This window comes from Melanerpes formicivorus, unplaced genomic scaffold (assembly GCF_026170545.1).
Source record: "Melanerpes formicivorus ecotype bairdi unplaced genomic scaffold, bMelFor1.0.p_v2 SCAF_28, whole genome shotgun sequence".
NCBI lineage: Eukaryota > Metazoa > Chordata > Aves > Piciformes > Picidae > Melanerpes > Melanerpes formicivorus.
Genome location: NW_027142380.1, coordinates 958,446 through 980,585, shown reverse-complemented (window position 1 = coordinate 980,585; position 22,140 = coordinate 958,446). Strand labels below are relative to the sequence as shown.

The window sequence follows — 22,140 nt, the reverse complement described above, 5'->3', positions numbered from 1 at the left end:
GACAAAATTCAGAACACTAGACTGCATATGGTCAGAGGTGGGAGGACTACTGCTGGGCATAGGCAATCAGGCAACACTCTTCTTTCATTCCACTGTGAGCCCACAAACTAGAGGACTAAAAACTTTTAACATGGAAATTAAGCCACAAAGGAAGCAGAAGCTACAACACGGCAAGATTTGGTACTTGGAGAAATAAACCATCTGGAGCAAGACTTCTCCAGTTGCTTTGTTAACAGGCAAACATCCAGTCACACCTTAACCAGAAAATGTAATTTTGTTACAAGACAAATTTCACCATGATAAATTTTTACACCATCAAGTGGCTTCACAACATGAGCAGTTCTGATCTATTTGCTCAGATTGAGGAGATCTGAACATTTTCCTGGCAAAATATTTGAACTCTTGGTCCTGTTTAGGGCTGAGAAAGCTTCTTTGGTGCTCCCATAAAGGCACCAGGTTCAGAATTGGCTACCTGTTCATGGTAGCCATGAATTTTAAAGACTTTTCCATTGAGACTCTTCTCCATCTGGTTTGTTGCCCTCCCACCTCCACAGTCTGACAGCCACTGGCTGGGCAGGACTGACTGGCTCTTCCCTTTGCCTTTCAGGGAAAACTCAGACCTTCACCCTAGGGCCACAGAGATGCACTAACAGGTCTTCTGCATAAACTGCAGTGGTAGTCTGAAATGCAAACTTCTATAAGCAGGAATTTCAGCCAGTATAACTAGCTGACTGCTTGCATCTCAAGAGGATCACCCCTGGACAAAAGTGCCCAGAAGACAGGAAAACCAGATTTATGGTAAGTTTGTTAGGATTAGTACTGAAAGTTTTACATCTGAGTAGCAGCTCTTCTGCTAGAAGGAACAGACAGACAGAGCAGAGAGGCTGGTAAGGGGAACAAGAGAAAAATCTGTACACATGTGCTGAAAAGACAGACCATAGCCTGTGCTTAGCCCAGTGCTGTTTGCAGACAGTTCCAGTTCCAGGCATCCTTCCTATGTTGTTTTAAGCTGGTCTCAGCCTCAGGCCTGTCTCTTCCCCTCATAGCTGTTATCTATGCATGCACTTTCACAGCCAGTCCGCAGAGTGACTTTCATTATACAGCATGAGCTGCAGGCAAGTAATTTTGTGTCCTTGCAAAGGGGCTATAGCTTTCCAAAATACACCAACTCAGATATTTTTAGTCATAAGAGAATGCTTCCTAAACATACATCATCTTAGCTCTGCTACCTGTCAGCTTTCCACAGCTGTTCCCCAAAGGACCACAGCATCGAAGTTAGTGAACCAAAGGACACTACTTATTAGCAGAGGCTACGTCCCTAGGGACAAAAGACAGCCTGACAAAGTTCTCTTCCTCTGAAAGGGCAAAGAAAAGTTCAAGAGGGGTATCCAGGGCTGTTCTGTACTGTGCTCTCTGCAGATACGGCTAAACATCTAAAACCAAGTGCAAGACCAGACATTCAAGGGTGACACAGAGAAGTAAGCCCTATTTTTGAGTTATTTTTAAATGTTTAGACAGGATCTAAAATAAGCCCAGTGTTTTGAGTACTTCTGAAGGGAACCTCACATAGGCCATGATGTTTTTAGCTTGAAAATGCTTTGGAACAGGGATGGTACTGTTATTACATCTGCTTATCACCCATTTTAGCTCAAATTAAGTTACAGTTCATTACCAGGCATGAAACTCTTTCAAAGGGGAGGGAAATTCTCAGCAGTAGGACAGTCTCTGTAACTCAGTAAAACATGTACCACCTCAGAGCAGCAGGAACAATATACGCCTCAGAGAAAGGCAGAAAATTAGCTTCTCTGCTTAGAATATTTGCCTTCCTATCACCCTTCCCAGGGGTGTTGTTTCCAGAAATACACTCTCCACCCCTCTTTAAACTCCAGTCAATAGTCTGCAGACTCCAACAGCCCACAGGCAATGCCTGTAGCCAGTAAGGTGTGCACAATACATCACAGGCAGCACAGAACCAACCTAGAACACAGGCTGGGCCTGTCTCTGTTTTAACAAGTTTCATTTGCAACCTCCTCCTGCTCCATGCTGGCAAACCAGGCAGCAGTTGTCTGGCTCTGGTGAGAGCCTGAAACGTAAGAATGAAGTAAGCATATAATAATGCTTTACCTCCCTACATAATCTTTCAGGCTTCAATAATGTGCAGCTCAGGGATTTCTTGGGACAGAGATGGTTTCTGTGCATTCACTAATCTTCAGTAGCTGCTTCTTCTATAGAGCTGCCCTGTGTCCTCAAGTACACACAGATGTTTGGCATTCACAATGTCCTGGGGCAAGAAGCTTCCCAGGTTAACTTCACACACCAAGGATTAAGTCATTATTTGTTTTTAAGCTTACTACATGCTGTTTTCCATTCACTACCTATTCATACTTACAATGGAAGAGACAGAGAAAGGTTGCTCCCTCTCTAACCTTCCCATGCCATTCAGGATTTGAAGACAACAATCAGTCAGCACGTTGCAGGTGGAAGAGTCCTGGTTATTCAGCTGTTCTTTGTACGGAGATCTTACCTCTGGTCACTGTTGCTGCTATTCCATTTCTCATAGCATACCTTTCTTAAGAGGCAGTGGTTTTGTTTTCGCTTTTTAAAGCTGCAGAAAACTCAGCTTCAATAAAGGCTGGAGAAAATAGTGTGGGTTTTATTAAAAACAGCAGAGATTCCCAACTGCTATACTCGTACACTGAGTTTGCTCAAAAGCTGGTTTACTTTTAATCCACAGCATCCAGCTACACCTTCTTCCTCAAGAATAGGCTGTATTTTCCAAAAACTTCCTCTCCCCATACACAAATAACACCCTTGCAGTTTGATTTAGCCTGCTATGGTGAAGGATATATCCCTTCTGTTGTTGGGTGCCAGAGTTCTATTCTCAATTTCTTTAGGAACATTTAAAGGCATCAATACGAGCAGAACATTTAGTGATTTCCTGATGCTACACAACCCTCCCCAATATTCTTAACAGACCACATTCTTCTACAGAATCATATAAGAACACCTGGGTCTAGACACTGTTTTAATGAAAATCCTGAGTGATATTTTTTCACCCCCACAAGTGCAGTGATCCTAATTGCTTCCTACATGCTTGATTATCATGTAAGACTATGCTATTTAAACATGGTTAGCTCACTAAGCAACCTAAACTTAGCTGTCAGACTGAAATATCTGGCTTTTCTCTGTCCTTTACCAGTTTCAGCACTACAAGTTAAATAAGCATTTTTAAGATGTAGAAGTGTAGCTGGAATTTAAAAAAAAAGATCAAATGCAGCCATTAAACCCCAGCAGAATTCAAGAGAGGGCAGATCTATTACTTAGGGTTACAATATTCAGTGCTAACAGTGTTTTTAAAAGTACAAGCCTACCTCAGAATTTAGGGCTTTGGACCATGCTCTAAAAGCTAGAAGGAACACCTCACCCCACAAATTGCCCTTAAGGGGTGCTGATCAAAAGGGAAAAGCCTCCCTTCAAAGTGGTGGATACCAAATGGAATACAGGACCCAAAAGTCTATGTAATCCAGCCTCCAACTTCCACCGGATCAGATGGGCAAAGCACCTAGCTCTTACTAGACACTGAGCTTCTAGAAAGCAGGAGAGGAAAGGTGACCACATCTTCAGTGACATCAAACTATGCCAGCTCAGAGTTACATAAAACCTGCACCTGGAACATAACACAAGGGTTTATTTTTACATAAGGCCTTCACCTAGCTCCGGGTATTACACCTGCTGTGCTTCTAGAAGTAAAATGTAGACACAGATGGGAAATTTTATTCTTCACCTCACTGTAGATGTATGTATGAAGGAAGTTCAGACACTACCAAAACAAGAAACTACTTGTTGTAGGTTAAACACTTAAACAAAAGGAGTGCATACCTCAGCATGCAGCAGGAGATGTCTTGGAAACAGAATTGCAAGACAAGATTCAACACCAGAGAGGAATTTGGACTTTGATTGAAATGCCACATTTGGAACTGGACTTGGAGTTTGAAGTAGCTCTGCAGAGGCTTTACATCACTTGTGAAGAAAGTACATGGCCCCAGGTCTAGAAATATCCAGACCTCTCACTATTCTGACTGCTTTGCAGAGAGTACACAATATAGAACTCCACTCCCTGAAGGTGAGAGTTTCTCCTGCAAAGTCTTGCCTGGCACACAGCATAGGAGTTGCATGCTTATCCTTACTCTGAAAGTGATGGTCCACTACGCTGTTTAAAAAACGAGGGAGAGAAAAGGAGGGAACAAGTAACACTCTCTTAGGTAACACTGAATTGCTACTCCAACTGCACATGAATGAAGTAGAGCCCAACTCAGGTAATAACTGTAATTCACATTTCAGAAATGAGTTTGTTCAGCCATGATCTTTCACACTTAAAGGTATTAAAAAGCATGTCCTCTAGTGCACTTATGCTGGAGCACTTTTCCAATAGGATCTGGACAAAATTAGTTTGATACTTCAAAGAATAAAACACACAGACCTCTGCCCTCCCCATGGTCTTTTATTTTTTACATACTCCGAAACCATGGATCCAGAAGAGCCTGGCCTGAATTCAAATCACCTCAAGTATTTACTCATTCCCTATTTCAAACAGCTTTGATTTAGTGGTTTTACTTGAACCACCCAGAGCAATGCAAAGCTGAGGAAACCAGACCTGTGAATCTTTGTACATGTGTTATATGTACTCAGGATTTATTCTTGGAGGCTGCAGATTGAAATAGGTTTTTCAAAAACTTGCTCTTTACCGTCCAAGAGTTCAATCCAGGTCTACAACCAAGCTGAAACCACACAGGCTGTGCACACAGAGAAGTCTGGGCTAGGGGTTCCTGTCTGGCTTTGTTCCTTGTTTTTATTTCTGCTGAGTCCTCCTGCTGCTATAGCTGCAAGTCTAACATTCTTCTGATGAAGGGATCCTGTACTCTCAGTGCTCTTAGGAGATAATCATCTCTCCAGTGCAAGAGCTAGTGACTCATCTAAATCAGCACCTAGTGTCCAGGTGCCAGAGTTTCACTCCCCAGATCTCCAGCAGCTCAGTCTGGGATCTCTGCTGTACCACCCTACATTTTATATTCAAATTCCTATATTCAAATTCCACACATTCACTTACAGAGTGCTTTGCCAGGCAGTCTGAAATAGGAGTTGTAACTATCCTGTTTAACAGGAAACAGCCTGAAAGGAGAAATCAGTTTCAGGGAGACATTTCAAGGGTTATAGCTGTCAACACCACAGAGCTCTGCCAGCACAAAGCAGCTCATCACTCTGCATGGTGACTGACAGCCAGATTTGAGCATCACTCCTACTCCAGGAGACTGTCTTCAGATTTGGCTATGCTCACTGGCCCAGTTCTGGCCATAGCTCACCACCAGAAAGTAGCTTTTCGGTTTTGCTTGTTTCCATCTGTAGGTTAAACTCACTTCCTCGCACAAGAAAATTAGGGTTGAAAGTTATTTTTCACATTGCATCAGAGGTGGAAGTGCAGCACTAAAGAGATTCTTGCACAAGGTCTACAGTGGCCTGACCTAGGTGCCACGGCAACCCACAGATCCCAATCAGTCCCTTAAGAAAGTGGAATGCAGCTGGGGATGAAGACCAAAAATGATAAGCAAATAGACAGGCAGCCTTTGGAGTAATTACACCTGCTTACAGCAGAACTCTGTAGATTGAAGCTTGTGTTGAAGATGTGCCCTCTGTCCCTGCATAAAGGGAGCCTTCCCCTTGCAAAGGGAACAAGTGCACGTTCTCTCATACAGCCACTCACTCTTTCCAGGAGACCACGTGCCTGGTGAACCCAAATCCATCCAGCTAATCACTGGTGCAGTTCCTCAGGTGGGTTCATTCTGCATCAGCATCAAGAGGCTGGCAGCATTACACTGCCCACACAAACCAACGAGATCAGGAGCACAGAGGAGCCCAGTGGGCTGCAACAGTCCATGGGCGTCCCAGTGCTGACTCCCGGCGCATCTTGCTTACCATCTGGACTCTTGGGAACGGTGAGACACCTTCATTTCTCTTATTGAGCGTGCCTCAAGCTGGAAAAAACAATATAACATGAAATGCAAAGACTATTTTTCCAATAAATTAAACCTCTGTTGCATTTGACTCCCGCTGTGGTTCCCTTTCCCCTGAGATGGCAAGGTCTGGCCAGCTGCACAAAGTCCAGGCAGCCCTGGGAAAACAATGGGATCTTTTTCTTGCCAGAATGAGCCTTCTCGTTCACCCTTCCAACCATGGCACAGAGGACACCCCCAGTGTGTCTGCAGGGGAGAGGAGTCTGTTGGCATAGCAACAGTACACCCTAACTCTCTGCTAATGAACAGGGATAAAATGTTTTGTTCTCATTAGGAAAAATACAGACACATTCCTGATTGGTGAGTAATGTCTCTGCCTCTGGGAGATTAGCTCAGAGCTGTGCAGCCTGAAACAGCCTCAATTCAACCCACTGCAGTGCTTCCCTTGAACAGCCACTCTCCAAGGACCTCACATCTCTCAAGGGCAAGCCTACAGAGCTTTCTGCAGCACTTTGCCTTCAGGCCTGAGACAGCTCAAGGCAAGAATAATGAGAAAAGGCTTGACAGGAGCAACTCAGCACAGGCACAATGGGAACACACCCCCAGTCCCTGAAGGAGCAGGACAGAAAAGCCAGCTCTTGCCAGTGTGCTTATTGCACCTGAGTCCAAGCTATTGTGGCAGCAAGCAAGGGCCTCTCTTTGTGCATCCACTGCAGGTTGGTCTCACGTGGGACTCAGACCAGCCTGACTGCAGTTCCTGCTCTGCCCACATCTCCCATTGCTGGGTGAGTAAAACAGAGCAAAGAGCTGCACTTCAAACCATTCAGTGTTTGAGTGCAGAAAACTGAACAAAGGGCTGCTGCCTACCAGTCTTTATTAGGATTTTGGCATCTAACAATCAGCAAGATTGACCAGAAGGAATTGCATTGCTGTTTGCAGAGTATTTGCACAGATGTTGTTGTTTCATCCAGGCTACTCTCTTGGCCTTGCAAGAAGTAAAGCCTCTGCTCCACAGAGGCAATACAGCTTCCCCAACCCTCTGCCCTCCAGATCTTCCAGCCAGAGGCCATCACAGCAAGTGCGAGGATGAGAGTACTTCACCCTTTGCAAAGAGGATCTGGGGCAGAGGCAAAGCCAAACACCCCATACACAAACAAAAATCCAGTCCCTAACCACACATTTGTGGTGCTTTTTGGCATAACCTGGTCTCTCACAGCACAAACAGCCCAGCAGAAATCAACCATGGAGTTGCACTCTCAGCCCATGGTCCATCTCTCCTTTATCCTACTACCGGGTCCCATTCACTCACATCAGTTTGCCTTGCCTTAGATTCACAAGCTATGGAGAAGAGGCACTGTGCACCTTAGTTTTCAGAGACTATTTCTAGGGGCTGAACAGATACACTGACTTCCTTCTCCCTCTGCTGGGAAACTAGTGATGGCCAAGGTTAGTACATAGGTTTGGAGCTACCTCACATAGCTCCAAAGCAAATGGGGATGCGGCAGAGACCTCTGCACTACTGATGGAGAAACTGTGGGATTCGGGCTCTGAGCACCCATTAACTTCCTTCCCCAGTCCCTCAGATTTTCACCTGCTCTTCCACCTCTTCCTGCTCTTCAGGGCTTCAAAAAGCTTGACTCAGCACCTCAAAATGGTGCATAAAAAGAAGGTGGAGTCAGAATCAGGAAAGAAAGGCCCTGGTGTCTTACATCTTTCAGAAACTGTCACGTCCTGTAGGGAACTACCTCCTCCTTCAAGTGCTGCTGCACTTGCACAAAGCCCATATATTAATCTGTGCTGTGATCTGCTCATGGAACTGCTGGGACTTTATTTCCACTTTAAATCCTTCAAGCTGGGAATATAATTTCTGTCCCTTCAGTAAGAACCTGATAGCCAAAAAACCACCTGGGTCTGCCCCAAGGAGGGAAATAAACTCATGTTTATATCCAGCAGCTGGTCGAGTGGCAACAGACCCAGCCTTGGCCGGCAACTTCTGTCCAGCCTGTAGTGAAGCTTAGATCCCTCCCAGCCCAACACAAGGCCACAGGGGCCGGTGTGCTGTTTTCCAGTCTCCGGGCATTTTACTTGTTCCAAGCTTGATCCCTCCCCCAGCCCTAGTCAGAAAGGAAAAGCCGTGGGAATGGAGCTCAACACCCCGAGGTAGGCTCACCCCCAGCCGATCAGCAGCTCTTAACTCCCTCGGCGCCGGCAGGCAGCACTCTGCAGAGACGTCCACTGCAGGGATGCCTCGCTGGCAATCCCTCCAGCAAAGGGTGACAGCTCCAGATCGGCCCAATCCTTCTCCCCAGGCTTCCTCACATGGACAGCTCCTGCACAGGGGTCAGCTGGCCTCAGTGCTGTGCCACGAGCAAGAGGACAGCCGAGGGCAGACCTGCCATTCACCCACCATGGTCCCTCATGCTTTCTCAGCACGTCTATTGCTCCTGCTGACTGACCTCGCTGTGTTTCCACCCTCCACCAGCACATGGACAGCAAACCAGGAGAAGAGAGCACTCTTTCCATCTTTCCACACTCCCAGCAACTCCCAGAGGCTGCCCACTTCACAGAAACACATCTCCATCATGGCATCAAAGCACATTGTCTTGCTTTTGCTCCGTGCACCGCCGCACAAGAGCCGTGCAGCGCAGCCCCCGCTCCGCGCACAGCCTGCGGTCAGCAATTAGCCGGCATGTCAGGAGTTAAGTTAGCATTTCCATTCTCCTGACCTGCACCAACGCTGGCTGAATATCCAGCTATTCTTTGCAGCTTGATAAAGCATGAGAAAGCTGAAGGCCTCACACACTCCTCTTTTCATAGCTTGGCCCGCTGCCCACAAGCTGTCACTCCCTGGCACCCAGGGCAAACGGAGAGAAGGAGGCCAAACTACAGCCAGCTGCAATGAATCACTCGCTCCCCCCGGCCCCTCCTCCCCAGGGAGCCTGGATCCCTCCTTCCGGCAAGGAGATAATGTCTGCCTGGTTACGGTGGCTTCTTTCACAGAAAAAGCCATCCTCTTCAGGGCTGGGGGCGGGGGGGCTCCTATTGCAAAAGCTGCTGCCACAGAAAAGCGCAAAGCAGCTCCCAGCAAGACTGAAGAAGGACAATCCTGCTCTGCAGCTGGATGGGAATGGCACTCCTGCAAGTGTTCAGCACAAACACCACTTAGAAATCTGATGTTGGCCCTTTGTCTAAATTGCAGGAAATTCTGGAGGATGGCTCAGGCACAAAATCTGGTTTGAAGGAGGCTGCTTATCCCTTCACGCCCTGCTCACATGTTTATTTCAGGGTCTGACTCCCACTGCACTCTCTTCCTGGGTCACCTTTCCCCCCCCCCCCCCCCCCCCCCCCCCACTGCAACATTCAGCTCAATCATCATGTCTCATCCAAGCCTTTCCAAACACAATCACCTCATATTTATTATGATGGGTTCCATCATACAAACTGCTTCTCCACACTACAGTTTATTCTTCATTTTTAACACAAAGCATCAAAGGAAAATGCCTCCAAATCTGGGGGGCAGCAGATTACAAGATCAAAAAATGCAGCAAAGAAGTCACAGGGACATCAAGGTCATTGTGTGTCTTCTTCATGCTACAGGCCCAAGTTTGGAAAGCAAAGCCTTTGCAAGTTAAAGATGTCAGCTATTTACTTAGGAAGGGGATATTCATTAACAAAAACATAGACAAACTCAGAACATCACCACCATGGACTAACCAGTGGCACACTGGTCCACATGGCACATGGGGCGCTTCTATCCACTCATGTCTGTTGCAGAGAAGTTGTTCACTGCACAGTAGGCAGTCTCTCTCTCTCTCCCAGTACAGAGAAAGGAGGTGCAGTCTACAGTTTTGCTGGAATAAGGGTTTAACCCAAGCCCAGCAAGGGCAATACCTCACTGCCTTGACATGGTTGCCTTCCGAACAGCATATGTTGCTGTCTCATTCCTCTCCTACCACGAGTAAAACTGTAACCCTCCCTGGCCCAGTGCCTTATATCCTTAGGAGCCACTCAATACTGTCTACCCTCTCTTCCTCTGTAAGGCAGCTGCCTAGGCTCCAAGCTCAGCATACCTGTCTGCTGGTAATGTGCTTCAAACTCAGGCAGTGCCAGGGCAGGATTATACACATTTCTTTTATCTCCTCCTGCACTTGGGGTGTGATGAAGGAAGAGTTACACCCTCCCCACCTGGCAGCCAGTGTGTATTCAAACAGTGAGAAACTCACTGTCTTCGTTTGGGTCATCTAAGGGTCTACAGGGAGTTTCTTCTAACAGAGGGTTTTGGGTTTTTGTTTAGTTGATAGTCTTGTTATTGCTGTTGTTGTGTTTGCTTGAGGGTTTTTTGGTTGGTTTGTTGCTTTTTTTAAACAAAACAAAATAAAACAGCCGTGGGAAAGACCTTCACTGTTCCTAAAGCTACTTTCATCACAAACTAAACCAAGACTTTAACATGTTCTTTCAGGGACACAGGCTATCAAGAATCAAAAGAACCATTGCTTTGCCATGTAGTCTGTCAAACGACACTAGCTATGGATTCATCCCCTCTGATACATTTACAGCACTTTGTAAGGTTTCTCCTGAAGGGTGCTTGTAGCCAGGTGGGGGTCAGTCTCTTCTCCTAGGCAACCTGAGACAGAACAAGTGGACACAGTCTCAAGCTGTGCCAGGGGAGGTTTAGGCTGGATGTTAGGAAGAAATTCTTCACAGGAGGAGTGATTTGCCATTGGAATGGGCTGCCCAGGGAGGTGGTGGAGTCACCATCACTGTAAGTGTTTAAAATGAGACTGGATGAGGCACTTAGTGGCATAGTTTAGTTAATTAGATGGTGTTGGGTGATAGGTTGGACTTGATCTCAAAGGTCTTTTCCCAACCTGCTTAATTCATCTACATCAATAAAAGCCTCCTCCATAACACCTGCAGCTACAAAACTAATATATCAAAAAGATGATTACACTGAGCATCCATAAAGTCAGCAAGCTCTGGAACTCAGGCTACCCCTTGTGCAAATCAAATACAAACCACTCCCTAACTGCACAGACACACACGTGGAGTGTGGCTGTGGGAATGGCAGCTCATTCAGCACCACCCTTCACTGCCAGAAGGATCTCTAAATGTAAAAGCTTAATAGAAACAGTTAATGTCCCAAGTGTGGCTCTGAGCCATCTGAGCTCTGTGTGTAATATAATCGGGTTCCTAATGCTCAGAATAGCACTCTGGAGTCCTAGCACAGACTGAGACCTCACTGTATTAAGTGTTGTGTAGATAGCTTAGTGAGGCCGTTTTCTCTTCTGTAAAATTACTGAGCACCATATACAGGAACCAACCATAAACCATATTTTACAGAAGCTCAGACACAGGAGAGCAATGTATACTTTTCAAATGTCTTTTTTTTTTTTTTTTGGCAGCTAAATCAAGTTATTTTCACAAACGCACTGCGGGGAGGGAAGGGAACACTGAGGTTACTCTCTCTGCAGAGCAGACAGGCACAAGTCCATTTCAGCCAAAGCTCACTGAGGCTCTTTATGCTCCCGTTCAGTGACAGAGGTCACTTGTCAAAGGCTGAACCAGATCTGGTACTGGGCTGCCTGCTAAGCACGCTGGCAAGAGGATCTGAGCCGTACCCTTCTCTGCAGTTGTTTGTGTTTCTTTGGGAACACCAAAGGCCTGGAGTCCATCCCAATGCTGCTTGCACCACCTTTGTTAAAAACAAGCCTTTTAGCTCCAAAGTAGAATTTGCCTTAAATTCCTCATGCTCTGAAGAAAGGAAGCTCCTTCGCGTGATTTATGAAGAAGGGGATTGCTCGTTTTGGCCAAAAACACCTCGTTTACGCAAATTCCCATTCTTTTGGCTCAGACTTCAGGGTATTTTTCTACCACAAATACAGGCCAGATCCATGCCCGAGATCCTCTTCAGGTTCACGCTGCGCTGCAGGTGCTGCACCCTGCTCATACCTCCAAAGCATCCGGAAATCTCAGCTCTTCAATTCATTGATTTTTAAGAGGCACCAGGTCATGCTGTCTGGCCCTCAGTTGATCACAGCTCATGAGCTCTCTGCACATTTCTGGCTTGGGCACCGTATGTGCTTGAAATGAATAGAGACTAGATGCCTTCTGGCAAGATGCCGGAGGCAAAGGCCTCAGGAGAGAAGCCCAGCATTTCCCAGGCTGATGCAAATGGACAGGCATCCCCTCGCTTCAACTCTTATTTTCTATTGGTGAAAAGACAAGGAGGTGGCTATTATGAGGGGGGAAAGCAGAAGCTGTAGGGTACAACACAGCTGCAAACCTGCTCTCAAAGTAGTATCTTACAAAAAGCAGCAGAAATAGGCAGCTGAGTAGATGGGAGCCCTTTGCATAAACAAGGCAAATACCACTGCAGGATAATCTCTTAATATAGGTTGCTCTTCAGATCTGCATTAGCCTGAATGCCCCAATGCAGTGAGAGAAAATGCTATACAGTGGAGAGCAGGAAGGGACTATGTATGGGCATGAAAAGGAGCAGGCTATGTATGAAATAGGACATTTGTCTCTCAGCCAAAAAGAGCCAATATTTTCAGCACTGTTTTGCCTTTCTTCTGCTGTTTTTTTGTAGCTGAGAGGAATCCTGCCAGTCCATTGCACAGCATTTCTGATCAGAGCTCATTGTCCTGCCTGCTGCCCTGGCATAGGGCTCCCCTGGAGCTGACTACTCAAAGGGTGAGGGACAGAGAAAAAGAGGGCACTAAAAATGTGCCTGCCAAGGGCTGGGTGCCAGCACATTCTCCTGAGCTCCACAGAACAAGTGGGGAAGCAGGAAGAGAAACTTTCACAAAGCTTTTTCTTAAACCAGATTTACAGGGATACAGCAACACAGAGTAGAGTCATGAGTGAGGGGAGCCTGAACAAGTTAATAGCCAACCAGCAAGGCTGTCACAAGAGACTGCAACCAATGACAGATTTCCAGAAACACCAAATCCAAAATGGTTGCCTGCAGACCAACTTGAAGCTGCTGCTGCCTCCATTCTTTCTGCACCACTGCAATACAACCACAACTACAGCATTATCCTTCCCCTCCTGAAGTCTGTTTTTCTAGGAGGTGACCACACTGAAAACTATCTTGTCTCTTTTTTTGTATGCCATGAGCAATAAGGATCTGAAAGACTGGGTTTTAGTAACTAAAGTAACTGCTGGGGAAATACTACTGGAGAGTTTTGCCAGAAGAGACAAGAAGAGCCTTCCAACTTCTTGGAAAGGTGGTGTGTACAAAGGCAATTTGGTGCAGAGCTGTGAGGACAGCAGTAATAGAAGTCCTATTGCTGTGGTGGATATTCCCAAGGCTATGGGCAGGAGGATGAAGTTGACTGCTGCTTTACCTGTAGTCTCAGGATTCAAGCTTGTCAAGCCCTACAAAAATCCCAATAGTCTCATGACCAGCAGTTTTTAGGAGGGAGATTTATATGAGGATATTTTTTACTATTGGTTTAATAACTTCTTTGTTCCAGACAGGGGGAAGGGGGAAAAAAGGAGGAAGGGGGAAAAAAGGAGGAAGGGGGAAAAAAGGAGGAAGGGGGAAAAAAGGAGGAAGGGGGAAAAAAGGAGGAAGGGGGAAAAAAGGAGGAAGGGGGAAAAAAGGAGGAAGGGGGAAAAAAGGAGGAAGGGGGAAAAAAGGAGGAAGGGGGAAAAAAGGAGGAAGGGGGGAAAAAAGGAGGAAGGGGGAAAAAAGGAGGAAGGGGGAAAAAAGGAGGAAGGGGGAAAAAAGGAGGAAGGGGGAAAAAAGGAGGAAGGGGGAAAAAAGGAGGAAGGGGGAAAAAAGGAGGAAGGGGGAAAAAAGGAGGAAGGGGGAAAAAAGGAGGAAGGGGGAAAAAAGGAGGAAGGGGGAAAAAAGGAGGAAGGGGGAAAAAAGGAGGAAGGGGGAAAAAAGGAGGAAGGGGGAAAAAAGGAGGAAGGGGGAAAAAAGGAGGAAGGGGGAAAAAAGGAGGAAGGGGGAAAAAAGGAGGAAGGGGGAAAAAAGGAGGAAGGGGGAAAAAAGGAGGAAGGGGGAAAAAAGGAGGAAGGGGGAAAAAAGGAGGAAGGGGGAAAAAAGGAGGAAGGGGGAAAAAAGGAGGAAGGGGGAAAAAAGGAGGAAGGGGGAAAAAAGGAGGAAGGGGGAAAAAAGGAGTGTTTCTGCTATTGCTTTGCCATTTAAGACACTGTCATTGTCACCTTTCAGATGTGTAAGTATGAGAGACAGCAGCAGCTGAGGTGCAGTAATTAGGAGAGAGAGAGAGAGAGAGAGAGAAGTGCAGGCCTTGTCTCACATCTTTCTGTTAAGATGCACTTTATACTTTGGCAGGTTTAACAGTCCCCAGTGTAAATAAGCCATCTGCATCTACTCCAGTAGACTGTCCTCATTTCTGAACCCTTCAGAAAGTTCTGGAGAAATCAGTGTTGCCTCCCTGCTTTTTATCAGGCCCAAAAGCAGTCACAAATCCGTTAGTTCTCTTACAGTAACACAGGAACACTGGCTCTAGACCTGTTCACAAGACATCCACTTCAAAAAAAGTTTTTTTCCCCTTTTATTCAAGCATCTGCTGAATTCCAAGTTTCAGTGCTCTCTGAAGTGCCAGCAATGAAGCCAAGAAGGATGGGACCAGGCTCATTCAATTCTATTCACAAGCACCCTTCCTGAAGAAAGCCAATAACTTTCGGAGAGTCTCTGCAGACTTTGCTCAACCACTTTGCACACTGAAGAATGGCTGGTTGGTAAGACTCTTTTTCACTCAGTGAGCACAGGCCCAAAGGTTTTCATCCCCATGAGCTCAGAAATTTCCATTGCCATTTGAGAGAGACATTTTCCTGGCAGTTCTCAAAAGATGCATTTGTAAAATAGGGAACAATCTCAAGGAATGCTAAAGCAAAGGAAGAAAGCTGTACGTGGACAGTCTTTCTACTTCAGCCAGGAAAGGAAATTCCTTCTCAGCACTGATGCCCCATAAACACAACCTCTTCTGCAACTACCAAATATCTCATCAACACAAAGTGCCCGCTTGTCCACCCTACCTTTTACAAACATCTGGCATTTTCTGAGGTGCTGTTTTCTCATCAGCTGGGACAACCACCACCAAAATATAAAAAAAAAAGATAAAAAGTCCAGCAACACACATTTGTGTGTGCATGCCAGGCATGAAAGGAAAACAAGGGCTGCATGTCAGATGCCTGGAACAAATTGTAAGAGAGGTGAAGGTATTCTAGTGAGCTCACTACAGGGAAAATACATTCATGTCATTGATTTTTGAACTTGCAGTCCACAGACTGTTGTAGTCTGCAAAGGGATTTAAAATTAGCAAATTCAGTACCATATCTATTGAAAAATGTTGAGAAGTCTGCAAAACCAAAGGAGTTGAAACTTTCTTCTTTCAAGTGCAAAACATTTAGATGGCACAAAGCCAAGACCCAGAAAAAAAGCCCTAGTCAGTAGCTCAGGAATGTCAAGCCCTTAACACAAACCAAAAGCACACAAACCCTCTGGTTGGGCAATTCACAGGATCATCTCTCACCAAAAATTCACTTAAAATTGCACTCTTAGAATTACATCTATCGTCCATCTCCTTGATTCTATGCCAGGGAAACCTAACCAACAGTCTCCAAAGCAGTCAGCTGAGTGAGCTATTTTTCTTACCTTGCTTTGGGAAATTCTTTCTTAGCATCTCTCTAAAGAGAAACAAGAAGGCTTCCCATCACATCAGGCAGAATCCCTTCCATCACTCCCAGCTCTTTAGTAAAGGCATTCCTGAGGCACACTGTGCCCTAATAAATCAACACAAGGGCTCCAGGTTTCCCTGGCAGCTGGAAGCTGGAATTCTGCAGAGAAGGCAAACACCTCCCCAGCTAAAGCAAACACAGCCAGGGAGCCCCTGTGGTGCATCCACAGCTACTGTCAAAAGAAGGACAAGAAAGAAGGTGGGCATTTGTCTGACAAAAGGCAATCCAACTTAAAACCAGGAGATAGCCGTGAGTCCAGCCCTGACCTAGGCACTCCTCTGTGCAGGCATGTGCCTGCCAAAACATCTTATCAGAGCAAAACCACGGAGCTTCATTTTTGGAGCAATGACCATCTTGCCCCTGACGTGGATGGTAGTTTTTGCCTTTAAGAGCATTTGCTTTAGCATTTAGGAATCTCATGTAAAAGATCCTGCAACAACACAGAACAAAAATAGCCCAGTCTTGTGCAGCTTAACTCTAAAGTAAACGAAGACAAAGGAAACAGCCCTGATCAGTATGAGCGTCAGTCAGCTCAGCAGAACAAGACGATGGCTGTTTCTAGGGGTAAAGGGAGGTGTTTGAGTTGGTTTTTCTCTCTCTCCCTGCCTCTCCCCCCTCCCCCCCCCTTTCCTTTTTAAACTACATTGCAGAAAAGACCTGATGAAAGATTTTAGAAAAGAATTATTAGGTGGCTTGGCACACATTTATGGTCCAACCACCTCTCACATTGAAACTAAACCAGTATTTTGCAAAAGCAGCACAAGGAAACAACAGAGGCTACTGTTACCAGACAAACAGCAGTAAGAGTCCAACTTCCAGTGCTAACATTTGCTAGAATGCATACAAAAAACACCCCTGCTTCAAAACCTCATTTTCAGCTGCACTTGGCAAGTAAGGGAAGGGAGTAGCCAAGGCAGGGCTGAAACAGTGACAGTAAATTAAAAGCAAGAGCTGATTGTCTCAAATGCTTTTACAACAGGCACAAACCCACTGATCCCTTCAAAATACATCTTATGTACTAAAGTCAAGGTATCTTCCTCAGGCACACCCTGGGAGCTGGGGTAAATAGCCAGGTTTCAACATCTCTGACACTTGATGGTTACGCTCTTCCACAGGGAGTTTCCAGGGAGAGCCTTCAGTGCACAGATGGGAGGTAGTGTGGGAAAAGCGTGAGCAAATTCCCCTTAGGTCAGACCTGATCTGTCCCACAAACCCAAGTCTTCAACTTCCACAACACCATTTGGAGCCCTCACTTTGGGATCACTGTGAAGCATATTTTCCCTTTCCCACTCCCCTTAAGAACCACCAGATCCTAGTCTAAAAGCAAATAATGCCTTTAAGGGAAATCCTGGCCTACCTCTATGTGCATAATTGAGAAACACACATGCCAGGCAGCTAACAGTACACAGCCATGGTAGAAAACCAACAGAGCCATCAGTAGGTGAGGGCCAGGAGCTCCCCTCCAGCCCCCAAATAAGATTGCTGCATGAGATTCATCCTGCTGAGCTGTGTGCTTTTGTGGAAGACTTTTGAGTGGCAGCAGGGCACTCAGAAGCCCTGGGTCTCAAGAAAAGAATCACAGATGAATGTGTTGGGTGAAGGACTCGTACATATGTATATGTGGAGAGACAGACACAAAGAAGGGGGTGGTGGTGGTGGGTGGGGAGAGTGCAAGACTTGTCTAAAGGCCTTGTGCTTATTTTGACCTTTCAGTTGAAGATTCTCCGAGAAGGCACTGTTCGGCCCCAAGCCTGGTTAGATGTCTTGGGAAAAACAGAGCACAAAGCATCACACATGAATGAGCACAGAGCCATAATACGATCCCAATATTCCCACCCATCCATATGGCCAAAAAAGCTAAGTTCTTCAGTGCAAACATTGGCAATGGCAACATGAAACTAATGTGTTAATTAGCAGACTTTGCAACCCAGCACACGACAGAGATTGCCAATGTTGGCTATTATATAGTCAATCATGAGCCAAGCAGAACAACTACCACCTTAGTTAACCCATTCAGAACAATGTTAATTACTTGCAAATTGCAGGTTTCTAGAGGGAGCAGAACAAGGGCTATTTTCCAAACTTCTTTTCTGAGAGATATCTTATAACTTGTTCTGTATGGCAAGCTCTCCATCACTTGCAACTCTTCTCTTTATTAACATTCAGTCTCAAATTAGATGTTTAGCTTTAAGGAAGTTCAGGTAAGCTCACTGCCTTGCTTTACATATCAGACTAAATGAGAGCTCAATGATTTATTTGGCCTTATAAAACTGTAAGTTCATTTTCAGCCTGTCACAAGTTATTCTGAAACAATTATAGGCTAAACTATAACATTCATAGTTTCATAGTTTCATTCAGGGTTGGAAGGGACCACAAGGATCATCTAGTTCCAACCCCCCTGCCATGAGCAGGGACACCCCACACTAGATCAGGCTGGACAGAGCCTCATCCAGCCTGCTCTTAAACACCCCCAGGGACGGGGCCTCGACCACCTCCCTGGACAACCCATTCCAGGGTTTCACCACTCTCATGGTGAAGAACCTCCTCCTCACATCCAGCCTGAATCTCCCCACCTCCAGCTTCATTCCATTCCCCCTAGTCCTATCACTACCTGATATCCTGAGAAGTCCTTCCCCAGCCTTCCTGTAGGCCCCCTTCAGATACTGGAAGGCGACAATTAGGTCACCTCGGAGCCTTCTCTTCTGCAGACTGAACAGCCCCAACTCCTTCAGTCTGTCCTCATAGGAGAGGTGCTCCAGCCCTCTGATCATCCTCGTGGCCCTTCTCTGGACACGTTCCAGCACCTCCACATCCCTCTTGTAATAGGGGCTCCAGAACTGGACACAGTACTCCAGGTGGGGTCTCACCAGGGCTGAGTAGAGGGGGAGGATCACCTCCCTTGACCTGCTAGCCACACTTCTCCTGATGCAGCCCAGGATCTGATTGGCTTTGCGGGCTGCAAGTGCACACTGAGAGCTCATGTTGAGCTTTTTGTCCACCAGCACCCCCAAGTCTCTCTCCTCAGGGCTATCCTCCAGCCAGTCACTGCCCAGCCTGTATTTGTGCCTGGGATTGCCTCGACCCAGATGCAGGACCCTGCACTTGCTCTTATTGAACTTCATGAGGTTGGCCTGTGCCCACCTCTCCAGCCTGTCAAGGTCCCTCTGGATGGCCTCCCTTCCCTCCAGCGTGTCTGCTGCACCACACAGCTTGGTGTCATCAGCAAACTTGCTGAGGGTGCACTCAATGCCACTGTCCATGTCCCCCACAAAGATGTTGAATAAGATAGGTCCCAGGACTGATCCCTGAGGGACTCCACTTGTCACTGGCCTCCACTGGGACATGGAGCCATTGACAGCCACTCTTTGGGTGCGGCCATCAAGCCAGTTCCTTATCCATCTAGTGGTCCACCAATCAAACCCATGTGTCACCAGTTTGGACACCAGGATGTGGTGTGGGACAGTGTCAAAGGCTTTGCTCAGGTCCAGGTAAACGACATCAGTTGCTCGCCCCTCATCTATTAATTTTGTCACCTGCTCATAGAAGGCCACCAGGTTGGTCAGGCAGGATTTGCCCTTGGCAAAGCCATGCTGACTGTTCCCAATCACCTCTTCACTATTCTTTTGAGCGAGTAGTGACTCCAGGAGGATCTGTTCCATGATCTTTCCAGGCACAGAGGTGAGACTGACTGGCCTGTAGTTCCCTGGTTCCTCCTTCTTGCCCTTTTTGAAGATGGGGGCAATGTTTCCCCTTTTCCAGTCTGTGGGGACTTCACCAGACTGCCAGGACTTTTGAAATATAATAGAGAGGGGTTTAGCAACCTCATCTGCCAGAGGGGTTTAGCAACCTCATCTGCCAGTTCTCTCAGTACCCGTGGGTGTAACCCGTCGGGTCCCATGGACTTGAACACTTTCAGGTTCTTCAGATGATCACGAACCTGATCTGCACTTACAATGGGCAGTTCTTCCTCCCCGTCCCTGGCTTTGACTTCCATAACATCAGGAGTGTGGCTAGAGGCCCTTGCAGTGAAGACTGAGGTAAAGAAGTTATTAAGTACCTCAGCCTTTTCCTCATCACAGGTGACCATGTCACCTTTTTCCTTTCTGAGGGGGCCCACACCTTCCCTAGTCTTCTTCTTCCCATTAATATACCTGTAAAAGTTCTTAGTATTCCCTTTAATCTCCCTGGCTAGATTCAGCTCAAACTCTGCTTTGGCTTTCCTGACCAGGACTCTTGCTGCTCGGGCAGCTTCCTTGTATTCCCCCTGCTCTACCTGTCCTTCCCTCCACTTCCTGTAGAGTTTCCTTTTAAGTAATAGTGTGTCCAGTAGCTCCTTGCCCATCCAGGCAGGCCTCCTAGCATTCTTACCTGCTTTTCTCTTTGTTGGTACACAGAGCTCCTGGACACAGAGGAGGTGGTCCTTGAATACTGACCAGCTGTCCTGGGTCCCTCTTCCCTCCAGGGCTTTGTCCCAGGACACTTTGGCTAGCAGATCCCTGAAGCGATCAAACTAGCAGACCTGATCATCAGATTTAAATCTCATATGGGAGTTTCACACTGAATGCAAGAGAAGATTAAAGAAAGTAACTGAAATTGCTTAAATGCAATTGGATTTTAACACATGCATTTACACACCAATTGCTTATTAAAAGTCTACTTTTCTACAAAGTTTAATCAGTAAGGTAATTGCCACCAAACAGGTCCAATAGAAATGATCCACATAATGGTGAGAAAAATATTGTGAGAAATATTAGGATTTCATTCTCAAGAGACATCCTAAGCACAAACCTTAGGATAACACTCTCATCATGAACAAGATTCCTTATATTCAAGATGTACTTACTTACATTGCATAAAACATTTAGACAAACTTTAAGAGGGAATAAAAGAAAGGAAAAAAAAGGAGGAATGCAACTGCATTAATCTTGGGGTTATTTCTAAAGCACAGAAAACCAGAATCAATTGCAGCAGGACTAGTGAGAGTCACATAATTTAAGGTAAGACCACTCTGACTTCCTGCCTAATACACAGGCACTGTTCCATTTCATCCACTCACACCTCCACAAAACCCATTAAGTGGTTCTGTGAAATGTAGTGGTTTATGGCATCTAGACTAGAGGCCTTTGGAGGTCAAAACATAAGTTCACTACTCTCCTAGTAGTTTGCTCCAATGGCTCCATCATTCTGTCTAGCAGTAAAGCCACTCTAATTTCTTATTTGTTTGCCTTCTGCCTTGAGCCATTAATTCCTCCTCTGCTGGATTAAAGAGGAGCTCCTCAGAGTGAATTATGCACATGCTTTAACCAAGTCACCTCTCAATGGCTTTTTTGGCAATCAACAGATCAGTCGGTCTCTCATTACAAGGCACCTTCTTGAGTGATTTAACAACTTACTTTTAAAAAAAAAAACAACAGCCAAACTCAACAATTTTATTGTCATCCCCCCACCTCCTCCCCCTGCTTCAGGGTCACTGCACTAGCGAAGCACACAGTCGGTGAACGATCTGCAGCTCTGGCACACAGGAGCCTATACTTGCCTGCATCACATGGATGCTATTTCACTAGACCCATTTTACAGCCTAACGGAGGAGCCACAGAAATCATAGACTGCAAAGATGCTATCAGTTAGCTAATCATTATCTGACTCCACTGAGTGTAAGGAACTTGTGCCTTAATCACCACTTAATCACTTCTTCACAAGCACTAAGGAGAATTCCAATAATCGATCTCCATTCTGCCGAAGATTTACATACTGCTCAGGATCTTCAGGCAAGAACATCCCAACAGACCTGTCACTTCCATCCATGGTTTTGAATTTGCCCTCAGCATTGCCTGCTTCTCTGCTGAACCAACACTGGCAGTGGCTTTACATTTATTGCCAGAATACTGATGAACTATGGAACAGTTGAGTATAGTACTGATGCTCATTGAAGAAGCCGACTAGGAATACCACCTTCCAACGTGTCCTCAGTAACCCATGATTTTAAAGGCATCAGTCTTTTTATCTTTTTTTTTAATTAAATAATTATGAGGTATGCTGTTGATGTTGGCACAGATCAATTATTCACCCCTTTGTATGCCTCCAAGACAAACATCCTAAAAAACACATTACATGAACGCATTCACCGGCTGCCCTGTACTCAAGTGCTCATTTCCAGCTGCTCTTTCTTACTATTAACACACCCTCTGAAGCCTTCAGGGATATATATCCTCTGAGGTATACATCAAACCCAATAAATACCTATCTCAAATCTCCCAAAAGACCCAAATTACTCAAGATCACTGCACAAATAGCATTAATCCCTTGTAGATGTTCATCAGACACGCCATATCACAAAGACAAGCACCTCCTACTACTCCTGCTCTAACAGGAGGCCCATCAAACTTCTACCTCTAACTATCATTTCTGTTTAATG

General features: G+C 45.9%; 1 protein-coding gene across 4 annotated transcripts in view; it reads right to left on the bottom strand.

The window, feature by feature from the left end:
* The window catches only part of PLXNB1 (plexin B1), an 89,817-nt gene that overhangs the window by 58,130 nt on the left and 9,547 nt on the right, over positions 1-22,140 (bottom strand). The window contains exon 2 of one of the 4 annotated variants that reach the window (XM_068154136.1): positions 5,971-6,029. The exons of the other annotated variants lie outside the window; for them this stretch is intronic. The gene's annotated coding sequence lies outside the window, so the exon portion shown is untranslated. The remainder of the gene's footprint in view (positions 1-5,970; positions 6,030-22,140) is intronic. 4 annotated transcript variants of the gene reach the window in all.